Source organism: Colobus angolensis, unplaced genomic scaffold, assembly GCF_000951035.1.
Source record: "Colobus angolensis palliatus isolate OR3802 unplaced genomic scaffold, Cang.pa_1.0 Scaffold105, whole genome shotgun sequence".
Classification (NCBI taxonomy): Eukaryota; Metazoa; Chordata; class Mammalia; order Primates; family Cercopithecidae; genus Colobus; species Colobus angolensis.
Window position 1 is genome coordinate 188,539 of NW_012111475.1, and position 16,543 is coordinate 205,081.

A 16,543-nucleotide genomic window follows, 5' to 3' on the forward strand; every position below is an offset into this window, starting at 1 on the left:
CGCCTGGCTAATTTTTTATATTTTTAATAGAGATGGGGTTTCACCGTGTTAGCCAGGATGGTCTCGATCTCCTGACCTCATGATCCGCCTGCCTCGGCCTCCCAAAGTGTTGGGATTACAGGTGTGAGCCACTGCGCCCGGCCTAATTTTGTATTTTTAGTAGAGACGGGATTTCTCCATGTTGGTCAGGCTGGTCTTGAACTCCCTACCTCAGGTGATCCTCCCGCCTGGGCCTCCCAAAGTGCTAGGATTACAGGCGTGAGCCACCGCGCCCGGTCTCTTCCCCTTCTTAGGTGACTCAGGATGTGCCCAGTCCACCAGCGCTCCCTTCTTCACAACACTGTGGCTATTAGAAAGAAGAAAGTGCCCCAGCCACACTAGCAGGATAACCACTGGTATTTTGACTATAGCAAGAATAACAAATTATGTTTATTGATGACATTTTATGTGCATCCTCTCATTAAATCTTTACAACAACTGTAGCATGGGTACCCTGATTATCCTTGTCTTCATCCTGTTACTAAGGAAGAATGCGGGGCTGAGAGAGGTTAGCAAGCTGCCCGGTCACTCAGCTAGCCAGAGGCAGAGTTGAGCTCAGACCAATTCTGACTGACTCCCGAACACACACTCTTACCCTTTGCCTGCCTCACAGTCTCATTCCTCTGTAGTGGGGCCCCACCTACCCTGTGGTCAGTGCCATGTGTGTGCTGGCCCACTGCTTGGGATGGTCTTCCTACTTCCTCTCCAGTTGACCCCATTGAACCCATTTCTTGAGACCCAACTCAGGTCTCACTTCCTCCCTGAGACCCTCTCAGCCCTCTCCATCTCTCTATTAGGCATCAGTGGCAGGTGATTCTCAGCCATCCCTTGGCATGTTATCCGGCTGTTTTGAGTGTGCACGTCTCCAAAGTCTCCAATGAGAATCCAGCTTTCTTAGGTGCAAATCCTAGGTCCTGAGTTTTCTTTCACTCAAAAGGTTTAGTTGAAGAGACTTTTAAGTTAGTTAGGGGGAAGGGAACTAACTGGGAGGATACGGCACCCAGGGACTGTACTGTAAGTGGTCACAGGGGAATGGTCCTGTGGGGGGAAGCCATTGCCCCTCTGAGGCCTGAAGGAACTCCATTGGAGAGAACTGTCACCCCAGCCCAGTGAGAGCTGTAGCTATTGGACAGAAGCCTCATGTAGGAGCTGATGGATTTGAGAACTGGCTTTCTACTTGGTTAGTAAGAACTCAATGAAAGCCAACGGGGAGGGCTTTCTTTAAGGCAAATGAAGAAGCAGAAGCTAGAGCTGACTCTAGTAGGAGCTTACAGTCTAGTTGAGGGGTTTTTGTTTTTGTTTTTGTTTTTTGGCACCAAGTCTTGCTCTATCACCCAGGCTGGAGTTCAGTGGCACGATCTCGGCTCACTGCAACCTCTGGCTCCCGGGTTCAAGTGATTCTTATGCCTCAGCCTCCTGAGTAGCTAGGATTACAGGCACCCACCACCATGCCTGGCTAATTTTTGTATTTTTAGTAGAGAGAGGGTTTCACCGTGTTGGCAAGGCTGGTCTGGAACTCCTGACCTCAAGTGATCAACCCTCCTCGGCCTCCCAAAATGCTGAGATTACAGGCATGAGCCACCGTGCCAGGCCTTAGTTGAGATTTTGAGGGAGGGAAGACAGGCACATACCACCTACTTAAACAGAACAGCTCTTCTACAGGGCAAGATTTCCCCCTGAACAGATGAGGTTGCCATATGCAGGCACAATGGTGGGGAACATTTAAGGAGACAGAACTGCTAACGGCTTCCTTCTTATAGGATAGGGGCTGAATGCTAGTCCAGCTCTGTAGGGTTCCCCAGAAGGCCTCACACAGGTCACAGATGCATCTGGTTCAGCACGCCAATCCGTGTTTTGGCACTCTTGAAGTCTCAAAGTTCTTTAAAAAGCTTCCTTGAGAGCCCCAGAAGTTTGGATACATTGCAAATGTCCTTCGCCTTTGGAGCTGATGCTAAGGAGGGAGTTGAGCATCAGGTCTCCCGGCCTTGGGAACCGCTGCACTGGGAGGACCTCAGTCTTCCTCCTGTGTGGAGCTGCTTAATCTCATTTCTTTTTTCTCTATTCCTATTTTTCCACCCACTCCTGTTGGCCTAGATCCTCCTACCCTGGAAGGGTAGATCAAGTGAGGAAGCATTTGGAAGGAGACACAACAGATGAAAGGCTGAGAACTCTTTGTTTAGGCCCTTCTTTGCTGGCCCTTGTGAATTTTGATAAGTTCCCTTGGAGTTTTCTCTCTGCTAGGCCTGGGACATGCTCAGAGACACTCCAGTTATCCTGAATGCCTTTTACTTCCCTAAACACATCACCTACCCTCTGACCTCCACGCCTTTGAACTCTCAGTTCTGTTCTTGCTACCTAGAGCACTCCGTCACCCCTTTTCTCTGCCTTGTAAAACATTAGGGAGCCATGGGGACTGTGGAGAATCCCACGGTTTGCACTCCATCTAAAGAGTTTCTGGGCTCCTGATTTACAGGTTGTGGGCCTGAGGGTTACTTGGATTGTCTGTGGCTGCTCCCCTTTGCAGAGACTCAGAAAGGCTTGGGGAGCATAGCCTGGGAAAAACATAGAGGAAAACAGAGAAAACCAGGCTCAGAGGAGACACTCAGGAGAGGATAATGGATCCTCCTCAGGGCCCAGGAAGAGCTGGTGGGGGTTGACCTGAGGAGGCCAGAGAGGCTCTGGAAGGGGCTTTACACCTATGCGAGGACATCTCTTCTACATCTGTTCTTGGGGGCTGGCAGGGCCAAGGGGTGCCTTGGGGTCAATGGCAGTGGTAGACTCAGGACCCAGGCCGGGCACAGAAGCCAGGAGGGCCTGGCTGGGAAAGACCCTTCATTTTACAGAAAAGAGATAATTCTCTATGCCAGTCTGTGACCTGCTCTGGTGCCTTTGCTTTTTAATACTATGTAGGTTTCAGACATCAGATAATGCCTTGGTTCATAGTTTTGGTTTTGTTTTAAGAGATGGGATCTTGCTATGTTGCCCAGGCTGGACTCAAACTCAGCTGATTCTCTTGCCTCAGCCTCCCAAGTAGCTGAGACTATAGGCGTGCGTCACCATGCCCAGCTCTGGTTCAGATTTTAAACTATTATTTTTTCTTTATTTTGAAAATAAAACATAATAAAGATAACAAAGAGGAAAAGGAAGTGAAAGTAATGTCACTCATAATCCCACCACTCAGATATCATTTACATTTAGAACCTGGGCATGTATACTTCCCAGACAATTTTCTGTGTTTTTATAAATACAGAAGCAAATAAAAATGCATTTTGTAACCTGCTGTGTGTATGTGTGATTTGTGTCCATTGAAAAGAATACATACTTGTCCCAAATTTGAATGGTAGGGTATAAAGAGACCCCCCACCTTCCCCTGCCTCCATCGTTTACCCCTAATTCTACTCCTCAGAGGCAGCCTCTTCGACTAGTTGCTGGTATATCGTTGATAAGGGAGACATTTAGAAGGGATAATGTGTGTGGAATAGCAAAACTTAGTATGGCTTGTACAGATGTTGTCATGTGGAGGTTAGGAGGAGGTGAAGGGTAGGTTTAGAGGGGCTGGGAAGTAGTTTGTGGTTAGAGAAGAGACCTTGAGAAACAAGTTAGAGAAGGAGGAGATGGAGAAGTTTTTAGGACTAGGTTTTGATTGGATTTGTCATAAGGAGCAGGGTGAGTGAAGGTGAAGGCAACAGTAGGTGGGGCCAAATATTGTGAAATTTTACCTCCTGGGTGGAGACTGGACTAGAGGGGGCAGCAGGTATGCAAATGGGCAAGAGACACATCAGGAAGTGGTGATAGTATGATAACTGGTAGATATTTGTAAAATACCTTTGCTTGACAAAACAAAAGTTGGCAGCCCTAGTTAGTCCCCCCTGCTTTTTTTTTGTTTGTTTGTTTGTTTTAAAAAAAGTTTTAGCAAATCTGTGAATACCAAAAACCTGAGCAAAAGTGTAGAACCGGACTGGGTGAGGGGTGCAGATTTTAGATTCAGTTCTAGTTTTGGGTCTGACTGACTGTGCAGTTTTGGACTCCTCGGTTTGTTTGTTTGTTTGTTTATATTTTTTGAATCGGAGTCTCGCTGTGTTGCCCAGGCTGGAGGGCGGTGGCTTGATCTTGGCTCATTGCAACCTCTGCCTCCCAGGTTCCAGCGATTCTCCTGCCTCAGCTTCCTGAGTAGCTGGGTGGCACCTGCCACCATGCTGGCTAACTTTTGTATTTTTAGTAGAGACGGGGTTCACCATTTGGCCAGGCTGGTCTGGAACTCTTGACCTCAAGTGATCCACCTGCCTCGGCCTCCCAAAGTGCTAGGATTATAGATGAGAGCCACAGTGCCTGGCCTCCTCAGTTCTTTTAGATCCCAGCCTTCTTATCTGCAGATAAGTGGTTCTCAACCCTGTAGGCACATTAAAATCACTGGGAAGCTTATAAAAGAAAACAGTTGATGTCAGAGCCCCACTTCAGACCGAATGTGTCAGAATCTGGGGGAGCCTGGGAATTTTTTCAGAAATGCAGCTAACATTGGGAACCCCTGGATTTGGGTCATCTTAATGGCTCATTTTAGCCCTGAAATGTTACGATTCTCTGTATTGTATCATATAATTTCATTCCTTTCAGATACTGTGCACAAATGTCATAAGCTTCTTACATACCAAGAAGTCATTTTTTAATGAAAAACTCCCCATAATTCTCATTAGGCCTGTGATATAATGCCTATGTCCTGCAATCAATAAATTAGACTCATAAACATAGTAAAACATCAAATAATTACTTTTTTGACCCAGAAGTTCAAAGCGTGGACTTTAATCTTTAATTTCTCATTCCCTCATTTTGCAAAAACTACTGCCTGGAGTCCTGGGGCCATCTTTATTTGTAAAGAAGACGCTAAAACATTGAGACATTACTGGAAGTGTCTTTGCTAGAAGAATTGTGTATACCGTAAGTTCCAAATTAGGAGGTCCAGTTTGGGGAAGCTGTATCGGATCTAAATTCTACATGGAGTGGGAGGTGTTTAGAGTCTTGGTGCTTGCCGTTTTATCTTTACCATTGAAGTTCTTGGTTTTGTCTCTTCCTAAATGAGTCATTTTTTTAAAAAGGAACCTAACTTGGGGGGGGGGCGAGGAAACCACTGCGGGAGGTGCTGAATGTGGGGGCGCTGAGGAGCCAACCATCAGGAGACCGAGTTTACAGCTGGGCCCTCCACTCAGGAGGGGTGGAGGGACCCGTTCTTGCTGAGGGTGACTCAGAGACAAGTGGGACGTAACCTGGTTGGGGAGGCGCAATAGGGAGGTATTGATGTTGTTTATTAATCTACCGAGTATTTACTGGAGCACAGCCACCAAATATACTGCCTGGACGAAGGGCCGATTCCACAGGTGCTTGGGAGATTGTGAACAAAGGGGAAGGAGCTTCCTAGTTTGTCTTCTACTTGAGATGAGACATAGATTGTGTCCATATTTGCCTGCACTTTCAGATAAATGAACTGAAGTTATCGAGCCCCATCCTGGTGTGAACAATGCAAGTAAAAATGTTAGGGCCAGGCAGGATGTCAACGGGGAAGGAGATGGCAGCTGAAGACCCCCTTGCGGAATGCTGAAGGGCCCGATGATACAGACGCTGGCCGGGCAGCCAGATGGAGATCAGATTGAGGACGGGAGCTCTGCGGGACCTCTGTGTGTCACTTCCCCTTTCTGTGCTAAGATCTCCCAGCTGAAAAAATGGTCCCCCCCGCTACACACCTCAGTCACCAGGCCCTGCCAGCTGTTGGGAGTGTTTGATGTCCTAGATGCCTGAGTGGGTAGGGGTGGGAGAGAGAGCAGGAGCGGGTGAGCAGAGCCTGGCTTTGGAAACCAGAGCGGCTCCGCACATTTTGGCCCAAATCCCTCCCATGCTTGGGGTGAGGAGAAGCCCAGGGTAAGGGTGTCTCCCTAGAGCCAGTAAGATCTTGGTGCGGTGGGAGTGTCGGCTCCGCACGCTCCTCCTCCACACAGGGCCCCCAGCAGGGCCGGATTTCATCTTTTCTCAGTGGCGTGCAGCCTCTTGCCACTGTGCATGCGTGTTTTCTAAGTTTGTCACAAACTTCCTGTTTAGGTACGATAAGAGGCTCGGAGCTTTTTGTGTTTTGAAACGCGGGCATTCACCGAGGTCCAGCGCTTCTCTCTTACCAGCAGTGGGGTGGCCTGTTTGTTCCTTTGCGGACTTCTGCCGTCTCCTTCTTTGAAAACCTTCTTACTGGGAAATGCTCTGTGGCCTCTGTGCTTGTTTCTGTTAGTAAGAGTAGAGAGAGCTGTGAGGTCTGAAGGCTGGAAACAGGGAGGGGAGCATCACTGAGTAAGCCCCTTATGTAAGGCCAGGCACCGTGCTAGATATTATACTTCCATACACTTATTTATTTATTTATTTTGTTTGTTTGTTTGTTTGAGACGGAGCCTCGCTCTGTCACCCAGGCTGCAGTGCAGTGGTGCCATCTCGGCTCACTGCAAGCTCCGCCTCCCAGGTTCACACCATTCTCCTGCCTCGGCCTCCCGAGTAGCTGGGACTACAGGCGCCCGCCACCACGCCCGGCTAATTTTCTGTATTTTTACTAGAGACAGGGTTTCACCATTCACAGGATGGTCTCGATCTCCTGACCTCGTGATCTGCCCACCTCGACCTCCCAAAGTGCTGGGATTACAGGCGTGAGCCACCGCGCCCAGCCTACACTTACTTTATTTAGGTATCACAGTCACTCATGCAGAGCCAGACTCCAAGAGGTGAAGGCTGACCTGGCTGATGAGGTCAGGATTTGATGCCAGGCCTGACTCCAGTGCTTCTGTGACTTCAGCTAAGTCCTGAGGAGTACACTGCCCCTTTGGTTGCCCCTGGTTTGGGTAGATCCTGATTTCTTATGGGGCATCTTGGTGACAGCATCCCCTTGAAACCTATGGTTTTCTCTCAGCCCCTTGTTACCCAGATCTGCCCATCTGTCTGCCTGGGGTGATTGGATGGCCTTTGAGTGCTTTGCTGATTTTCACCTTTCCCAGGCATTTTCCTCTTGTGGCTCTGGGAATCCCAGAATTGTTAGATGGTGGTCCATAGCCAGTGATTGAAGTGGATCAGTCCAGCTTCTCATTTCCCAGAAATAGAATATTCTTTTTCCTGCTTCTGGGCGCCCAGCCCTGACTATTCTGCCAGTCACCATGAGCTTCTCCATACAGCTGGATTTCTCACATTTCAAGCTCTCCCTTGAAGAAGGAAGAAGAGGGTATATCTATCTATGTCTACAAAAGCATGTGAAAGGGTGGCAAAGGAAGGACACCAAGACCTTGAATATGCAGGTGCAGGAGGAGGAGGGAGGAGCCAAATCCAGCCGTCCTCCTCCCCGTTAGAGTGGATGTTAGGAGGTGCTCCTAACTCTGGTGCCTCCTGCGCAGGAAGAATAGGTATGCCTCCCAGCTTCAAGAAGGCCCTGTGTCCCTTCACTTGGCCATCCCGGTTCCCCTGTATTTTCTGAAAAACTTCTGGAATCATATTGCCTGAGCATCAGGATTGTTCTGTAGATCAAATAACTGAGACACTGTGTTGAGCAGCGGGCAGTTGCAAGCATTTTCATTAGATGATTCATTGCCCTCAAGAGGCTTGCAGTCCACATGAGCACAGGGATCTCTTGCCCAGAGAAGCTAGGTGCAGTGAGCTCAGAAGAGCCAGGAGAGCTTGGTAAGCTGGGTTGGTGCCACCCAGCAGACTGCAGGAGAGGGCTGGAGCTGGGTGGCCAGACGGCAGAGCTGCAGGGGAGGAATGTGCTGGGTGTTGGGACCTTGACGGGCTGCATGGACTGGGCAGGGGATTACAGATGGGGTGAGCAGAGGTATGCATGGGAAGCAAGATCGAAGAAGGAGATGTGCACTGTTTATGAAGGATCCCAAGGGGTGGCTGTGGAGCTTGGAATGTTCTGTATTGAGGAGCCTCCAAAGCCAAAGCATGGGGCCGGGATTGGTAAATGCAGTGCTGTAAGATGATCCGTCTCAATTTGTGAACTGTAAATGGGCAGTCCTGGGAGGTAACTTAGGAGACATTTGTCATGTCAAGTGTTAGGAATGAAATGTTGAGGACTTGGACTAGGGTGGTGGTAGTGTATGTAGAAAAGATGAGAGGGAAGTGGAAAGTTTCAAATCTCAGCTCTGCCACTTGCTACCTGTGTGACCTTGAGCAAATTACTTCACCTCTTTCAACATGTTTTGTCGTCTATAAATAGTAGCTAAAAACACTTCACAGGACTCTTGTTTGAGGATTTTAAACCCAGCACTTAGTAGGGACTCAAGGAATAATGAATCTTCTCATGCAGGAAGAGGCATCATTTTGTGACTGGGAGGATTTAAGGGAGTGGAGTATGAAGTTCTGGGTCTGGGAGCCCGGGAGAATGATGAACCCTTCATAGAAAGAGATGGACCTGCTTGGGGCTTTGAATTCAGCTTTAGGAACTTCTCCTCCTAAACCCTGGCTACTGAGGGCTGTCACAGAAAACCCCACATCCATGCAGATTGTGCCTCTATGAAACCACGGCCTCTGGTTAGAGCAGGGCCGTCCTGGATGCTGGCCAGCAGCTGGCTGTCTCAGTCCGGGTGTGGACTAGGGTGAGCGAGTGAGCCGCCTAGGGCACAAACGTCAGGAGGTGCTGGGTTTCAGAGCCACGCCTGCACTTGATATCCACAGTGGGACATGCATCCCAGCCTCCTGTCCTGTCTGCCCTTCTCCACTCAAGAGACAACCTGGCTTCTCTGTTCACTGAAAATATTACTCCACGGCTGGCTCACTCAGGTTCCCGCCTGCCCTCCTGTGTGCTGACCTGCATCTGGGCTCATTCCCACCTGGTTTCCTTGCACTCAGAGAAAGAGACATCCTTCCTTCTGGCCAGAGAGAACCCTCTCCCTGTACAGGGGTCCCCCTGCTTCCTGCAGCCCCTGGGACCTCACGCCTCAGTCTTGCAACCCAACTTCCTCAGACCTTCACACCCTTCAGCCTCACCTTCTCTTTTCTCCACCCCTCACAGATGGATGTATGGAAATAAGCTGCCCTCGCTAACACAGCCCACGCAGGCTGGCCTCCACCGGTGGGGGCTTGTACCTGGTCCAGGGCAGGGAGCTGGTGGGTTTGCTGCAGAGGCCTCCCGCCTTCTGCAGGGGCTGCTCTCTCTAAGGTCACCCGCAGCCTCCATGTTGCCACACACAACGGACACTTCAGTCCTTATCTGTCTGGGCTCTTTGCTGCTTTTGACACTGTGGACAGCTTCCTTCTTCTTGCAACTTTCTTTTCTCTTGGCTTATTTGATTCTATCGTACAAAGTCTTTCAACAGCTATTTCTTGAGCACCTACTATGTGCCAGGCTCTGGGCACACCATAATACGATGTCCCTGCTCTCAGGGAGTTTACAATTTAAGGGAAGTAGGGAAAGGGGGTTGAAAAAAATAAATAAATGTCAGGTGGTGATAAGGGTTGCAAAGAGAAATACAACAGGGAAGGAGGCTAGGAAGGGGGCCGGGGTTGGAGGTGGGCCTCACTGCAAAGGACGTGAGAGCAGAAACCTGTAGGAAGTGACAAATGCCTGGGGGATGAGTGCTCCAAGGATGGGGAAGAGCAAATGCAGAGGGTTGAGTCAGGAGCCTTCCTGAATGTTTGAGGAAGCCATTGTGGCTGGAGGAAATGGAGGAAGGGCAGAGTAGGAGGAGAAGAGGTCAGGTGTCTCAGTCCATCAGGGAAGAGGCCCAGCCAAGTCATTTGGACTATGGCCATTTCAAGGACTTTGGCTTTTACTTTGATACAGATGAAATACTATAGGAGTGTTCTGAGCAGAAGAGTGATTTTTAAATGATCACTTAGGCTGCTCTGGGGAGCATGCTGTATTTGTTAGCTTGAGCTGCCATAACCAAGTACCACACACTGGGTGGCTTAAACCACAAATTTATTGTCTCACAGCTCTAGAGGCTGCGAGTCCAAGATCAAGGTGTTGGCTGGAGACTCCAGGGAAGGGTCTGTTTCGGGCCCTTCTTCAACTCTGGGTAGCTTCTTGGCTTGTGGCAGAAAACCTCCAATCTTCCAAATGTCCCCTTTTTATAAGGACACCAGAGTCATTTTGGATTAGGAACCCCCATTCTACTTCAGTAGGACCTCATCATAACTTTTATTTCATCAGTGACCCTGTTTCCTACCATGACATCTTCAATGATCCTGTTTCCTAATATGCCACATTCTGAGATCCTAGGGATCAAAATTTCAACATAGGAATCTTGGAGAGACACTGTTCAACCTCCAAGACATGGTTATAGAAAGGTAAGGGGAGGAGTGGGACAACTAATTAGGGGGTTATCACAGTAACCTAATGAGAGATGCTGCTCACTTGGACCAAAGTGGTACCAGTGGAGGTGTTGAGAAATGGTGAGGGTCTGGATATAACTTTACATTAAAGCTGGCGTCCATTGCTGATGGATTAGACGTGGGGTGTGAGGGAAAGAGGAAAGCCATGATGACTTGGGTTTAGAGCCTGAAAAACCAGAGTGAAGTTGGATGTCTTGGTCTCCTAAGTCCTCTTCTCCCCTGGGGACCTTCCTCAGCAGCCTTTGCTGGGTCCTCCTCCTGGGTGGGCCCATCAGCTGCTGGGTTCTTCAGGGTTTTATCCCGGGTCAGTCCTCTTCCTGATAAATACCTACTGTGCCTGTGCTGAAGCCAGATGTCCTGACTGTGCTCTTTGGGTCACTCCTGCAGGCCCTGGCTGTGGAGGATGCTGAAGGAAGAAGACGCACAAGCAGGACAACCCTGAAAGATTCAGCCTCTTCATCCTCAAACAGGTAGCTTCTCGGGTATTGTTGGTGTTGGAACATTTTACAGCAAAGCAGTCGTAAGACCATTTCTTGGACCCACATGTTGTGGAGAACGCCCCAGGAAGCGGAGGAGGGCTGCTCTGGGCCTGGACATCCATTGATTTCTAGAAAATCTTCTTTGGGAAGTGGTCAGGGATTGTGGATTCACATAATGGTTTTTGGCAGCTTCTGGAATGGGGTGGAGGGCGTCTTACCTCTCCTGATTTCGCAGAATTGTAAGTAGTTGAGGATCCAATGGACGTCCACGGATGGTAGTTCTAGAAGTGTTTAGAAGGACTTAAAAATGTCTGGGATGCATCTCTGGAGAGTGGTGGTGTAGAAGGCTGCTGTGGGAAGCTCCACAGAGAATGCCAGAGGCAGATTCCTGGACTCAGGAGCCTTAGCTGGCCCTGGGGCATTCCTCGTGTTTTTATCAGCTCTGGCCTCAAGATTCCTTCCATTCTCAGTTTGTCCCTCCATAAAATGGGCATACAGCTATGATTCCTCTGCCGGGCCTCCCACAAGCTGTTTCAAGGGTCAGTAGTTTGTGCATAAATAGAATGTTAAGCTTTTATTTCAGGTGTAAACCCTGATCCAGCAGGAGATGGCTCCGTCCTCCACACATTCTTGGTGACAGTGGGGAAGGGGGTGGTGGTGTCTGATTTGATTATTTCGGTGTGTGTGGTTTTGCTTTCTTGGCATGTGCCAAACTTTCCATTCCTCCTATGTGAGGCTCAGAGTTGATTGCTTCGGTTTCTTTTTTATTGTTCCTAATTCTGATTTAATTTTAAAGCCATTGTGTCTCGGGGTTCCAGTCGGAAACATGTGGCTCGCGCAAATGGGGTAATTGAAGAGCCTCTACTGAAGGGACTATTTATAAGGATGCAGGCAGAGTTAAGAGAAGCCAACAAGGGATGCTGAAGCACCCAGGGTCAGCAGTGTCAGGGAGCTGTTACTGTGCCTAGGCCTGGAAGGAAGAGGGAGGCATTGGCTGTCAGGATGGGAAACAGGAGCTGAAGAGGTGTCCCTGGTAGAGGAATGCAATCAGCCTATAGCAGCATGGCCAGGAAAGAGCCAAGAGAATAAATATCCTCATTGAACCCCTGAGATCTCCCGTCTGCTGATGCCGGTGCCTCCCATTAGGTAGCCTCAGTCAGAGCCAGAAGGCAAGGGAACTGGGTGGGTGCTGTCCACGGAGGGCAGAGCCTCTGTGGGGCAGAGCTGTGTGGAGGGGGATGGAGGGTGGATCTGCGGAGCAAATGGGAACAGTCTCACAGAGTCAAGAGTTGAAGGTCACTTGGATTATAAGGATGTTTCTACTTTTGACCAAAAGAGGCTTTTGTGTATGTTTGAGTGAAACTTTGCATTGTGAGGTCAGCACAATGAACTGATTAATCAGCTCATGTACCTGCCACGTGCAGGGATAGGGTGGACTGCAGGGTGGGTGTGAACCAGCAGCTCAGCAGTATCCTAAACCATCCAAGTTGTTTTTTTTTTTTTTAATCTCTCTGCTCCTTCCTCCCTGGGTCAGTTCATCCTCAGGCTGGCTTCTGCACCAGACTGGCTTCTGCACCGGGCTGTGGGGAGACTGGGGGTGTGTAGAGTTCTGGACACTGTCAGGGGAGGAGGGAAATAGATCTTGGGAGCCACAGCTGACATCCATCATACTGTACCACCGGTAAAAGTAGAATAATAACCTTTCTAACTTGGACCAGTCATTGAGGATAATAGTGAGAGGACACTCAACCTTAACTAGTAAAAGTTTGAATCTTCCAGTGTTTTAATGTGTATAGTGTCAGGCAGAACCTTCCCAAACACATCCTGTTAGAAGCAGGTAGCATCTGTTCTTCAGTGTGTCTTAAAACATAGGACCTTCTAGCAGGCTAAATATACCTTCTGAAATCCCGTTTAATTTCTCATTTGCTTATTCAACCTTTTAATAGCCAGAGTAAACACTGAACTCAAATTCTGGGTTGGTGAAGATTAAATTACAGTAATGAGGTTCTTCATTTATAACCTCATCTATAAAATAGAAATAAGAATAGCACCTACTTTATAGGTTTGCGCTAAGGATTAACTGAGGCGATCCGAGTCAAGTGCTTAGCCCAATAAATGCTACCTTTATTAGTGTCATATATTGCCAAATATTGTCACCTTTATGTTTTTATGTACATGTTTAATCTAGAAAATTAACTCTCTTCACAACAAATATATTATCTGCTGCTGATTAGTTCTGTTAGAGAGGAGGTAAATAAAGGTATTAAAATATTTAGTGTTTGTGGATTCTTTTTTTTACTGAAGTATTTTTTTTTTTCTGTTAGAATTCATTTTGGGGGAATCCTAAATAGAAGTTTAAGGAGCATACAATTAAAAATAGATATAACCTCTAGAATATAGAGATTTTAAAATTTTATGGCAATATGTTCTTATATTCTTAGTTGAAAAATCTCTTAAATAGTTGATGGCCTGTCATGACCTATCCCAGCTGAATTTTTTTTTTTTTGAGACGGAATCTTGCTGTGTCGCCAGACTGAAGTGCTGGGGCACGATCTTGGCTCACTGCAATCTCCACCTCCCAGATTCAAGCGATTCTCCTGCCTCAGCCTCCCGAGTAGCTGGGACTACAGGCACGCGCCACCATGCCTGGCTAATTTTTGTATTTTTAGTAGAGATGGGGTTTCACCATGTTGGCCAGGATGGTCTCAATCTCCTGACCCCACAGTTCACTCACCTTGGCATCCCAAAGTGCTGGCATTACAGGTGTGAGCCACTGAGCCTGGCGATTTTTTTCCTTATTCTCAGTTTGGAGGCTCTGGAGGGATGAGTGACCCCCCTTGCCTTTAGTTTCCTGAACCAACTGTCCTGGGAGGATGGATAGATTTTCAGATCACTGGGATTGAGTGAGATGCCGCAGTACTGAGAAGCTAGTCTTGGGCATACACTTTAGTAGAATTTCAGCTGACGATATGGTGAATCATTCCCGAAAGCCTCTGGTGCCACAGGGCTGACCTCTCAGAATCCCAGGAGGGTCAAGCATCTTGATTTGGGTTTCCCAGATCAATGGTGGGGAGAGCACAGGTTGGCACAGGGCCTCCAAAAGCTTTACGACCTGTTCCAGAACCAGGAGGAGGAGGCTTTGACGATGGAGGGCTGAGCATGTAGGGTGCAGCAGAACAGTGTTCCAGAATGACCAGGAGCTTTGAAGACTGCATTCTTCATCCCCACTCCCCTGAGTGTTGACTAAAGTTAGACGTCCGTTTTCTGTAGGTTGTTAGTTGCTCTTGGGGCTTGCCACCATTTTGATACCTAGCTGAGCACTGATTGACTCCAAATTCCTTGGCTCAGAGAGTGCTGTAAACTAGTGGTTCTCAAATGAAGATTGCCTGGACCAAGAAAGCACTAGGAGAGAGAGAGAGAGAGAAAAAAAAAAGCTTTAGGGCATTGGCCTAGGGCTCCCAGTCTTTTTTATTTTGCCAAGTTAGGACATTTTAAAAACTCTTAACGCTCATCACCAAGCTTTTACAAAAAAAAAAACCATCTTAATGCCAAAGTAGTAGGAAAAGATAATATAAGAACAAAACAAAAATCTTTAAATTGAAAACACTTGCCGGGCGCGGTGGCTCAAGCCTGTAATCCCAGCACTTTGGGAGGCCGAGACGGGCGGATCACGAGGTCAGGAGATCGAGACCATCCTGGCTAACACGGTGAAACCCCGTCTCTACTAAAAAAATACAAAAAAACTAGCCGGGCGAGGTGGCGGGCGCCTGTAGTCCCAGCTACTCAGGAGGCTGAGGCAGGAGAATGGCGTAAACCCGGGAGGCGGAGCTTGCAGTGAGCTGAGATCCGGCCACTGCACTCCAGCCCGTGTGACAGAGCAAGACTCCGTCTCAAAAAAAAAAAAAAAAAAAAAAAAAAAAAAAGAAAACACTTAGCTTTAGGAATAATTTACTACATTGTTCTTATTTTTCTGACATCACCTGTGAAAAGTACACCAAGGGAGGGTGGGCACTGCCCTGCATTTGCCCTCCAGGCGTTGGGCGCTCACCTGGTGATGTGGAGTTAGCTCCTGAATGCGCAACTGTAGGGAAATACATCCTACTTTTTGAAGCCTCACTTGGAGCGTAAGGTTCTCTAGAGTCATACCTTGATTGGATTTATAAGTTAAAGTTGGGAGAAAATCCATTTTAATACAAGTTTTGATAAATCCAATTTATTTTATAAAGAAGGAACCGTTTACCCTCCAGTCATTAACTTAGAATTGTTAGTTTAATTTTCCACCAGCAGGAAGAAAGTCTTGCAATACCTAAGTAGTTCAAATTAGAAAGTGTGTCAACAGTTTTTCCTTTTCCACCATTTAACCCTAAAATTGATAAATGTCTTCAATTTGATCTGGCTTTCAATTGTATGGTATGCCTCTGTAGGTGGGAAAGGGTGTGTGCGCCAACCCCCCCCCCACCACCACCACAAATATGCAGAAAGCTTGGTTTGATCCCTGGAGCTCCAGAAAGGAAGGGGTGCTTGTGAGAAATGTTGCTGGTAAGTGCTAGTATTGATACTTGTAGCAGTCACTTGCTGGTGTTAGTACTTGTAGCAAAAGTTGCATCTCAGAAGTGCCAAAATAGTGTGACTTTTTAAGACGCCTTTTGGAGTCATTAAAAATCCCCAAACATACACGCAACCACCCCTGCCATCCAGAAGCTTAACTAAACATTACTCATTCTGTTTTCATTACACGTCTGCCTGGCTTTGCCACAAACACACTTTGCCTTCCAGTCAGGATTAAGCTTCTGTGTTAGGCCATGACTGGTGTGAAAGCAACTCCTCTATCCTTGTTGACCGGGACAGAAAGACTGCTTGCTCGCCCGTGTGAAATTATGAATGGAATCGTGAAATCCTGGAGCCAAAGCAAGTTTGTTGCCTTCCTGCAGGACTATCCTAACACTCATCACCTTGACTGGCAAAAGGTGTCCTAATTCTAACATTTCATGGGTCTCCTGTAAACAAGGATGTGATCTCAGATGTGTCTTTCTCAATAAAAAGAAGACCATTCTGTGGCACTCTAATACCTACAGTTATTGCCTGTTAACCGCATTCCTGGGCAAAGCGTTACCGTTTGAGTCCTTCTAGTATCCTCATCTTTGTTCATATGCTTTTATGGCACAGTTCTTGCACGTTCTAGCAAACACTGGATCTTTTTTTTTTTGAGACAGCGTCTTACTTTGTCACCCAGGCTGGAGTGCAGTGGCACAGTCCTGGCTCACTCCAATGTCTTCCTCCTGGGATCAAGCAATTCTCCTGCCTCAGCCTCCTGAGTAGCTGGGATTACAGGCACACACCACCAAGCCTGGCTAATTTTTGTATTTTTAGTAGAAACGGGGTTTCACTATGTTGGTCAGGCTGGTCTCGAACTCCTGACCTCGTGATCCACCCGCCTTGGCCTCCCAAAGTGCTGGGATTACAGGCGTGAGCCACTGCACCCGGCTGACATGGGATCTTAACTTGTTCAGACCCCTTACCACTGGTTTCTCTTAAGGTATATCTTACTCCACGGCAGATGACATTGTACTTTTTGACAGACATTACCACAACATTTTTGTCTTAGCTGAGGCTGCCATAACAAAATACCATAAACTGATTTCTAAGTAAAAGAAATTTATTTTTCATAGCTCTAAAGGCTG

At 47.7% G+C, this 16,543-nt stretch overlaps 1 protein-coding gene across 2 annotated transcripts in view; it reads left to right on the top strand.

The window, feature by feature from the left end:
• The window catches only part of TRERF1 (transcriptional regulating factor 1), a 234,884-nt gene that overhangs the window by 81,873 nt on the left and 136,468 nt on the right, over nucleotides 1-16,543 (top strand). For both annotated transcript variants that reach the window (XM_011943599.1, XM_011943605.1), the window contains exon 3: nucleotides 10,771-10,853. The gene's annotated coding sequence lies outside the window, so the exon portion shown is untranslated. The remainder of the gene's footprint in view (nucleotides 1-10,770; nucleotides 10,854-16,543) is intronic.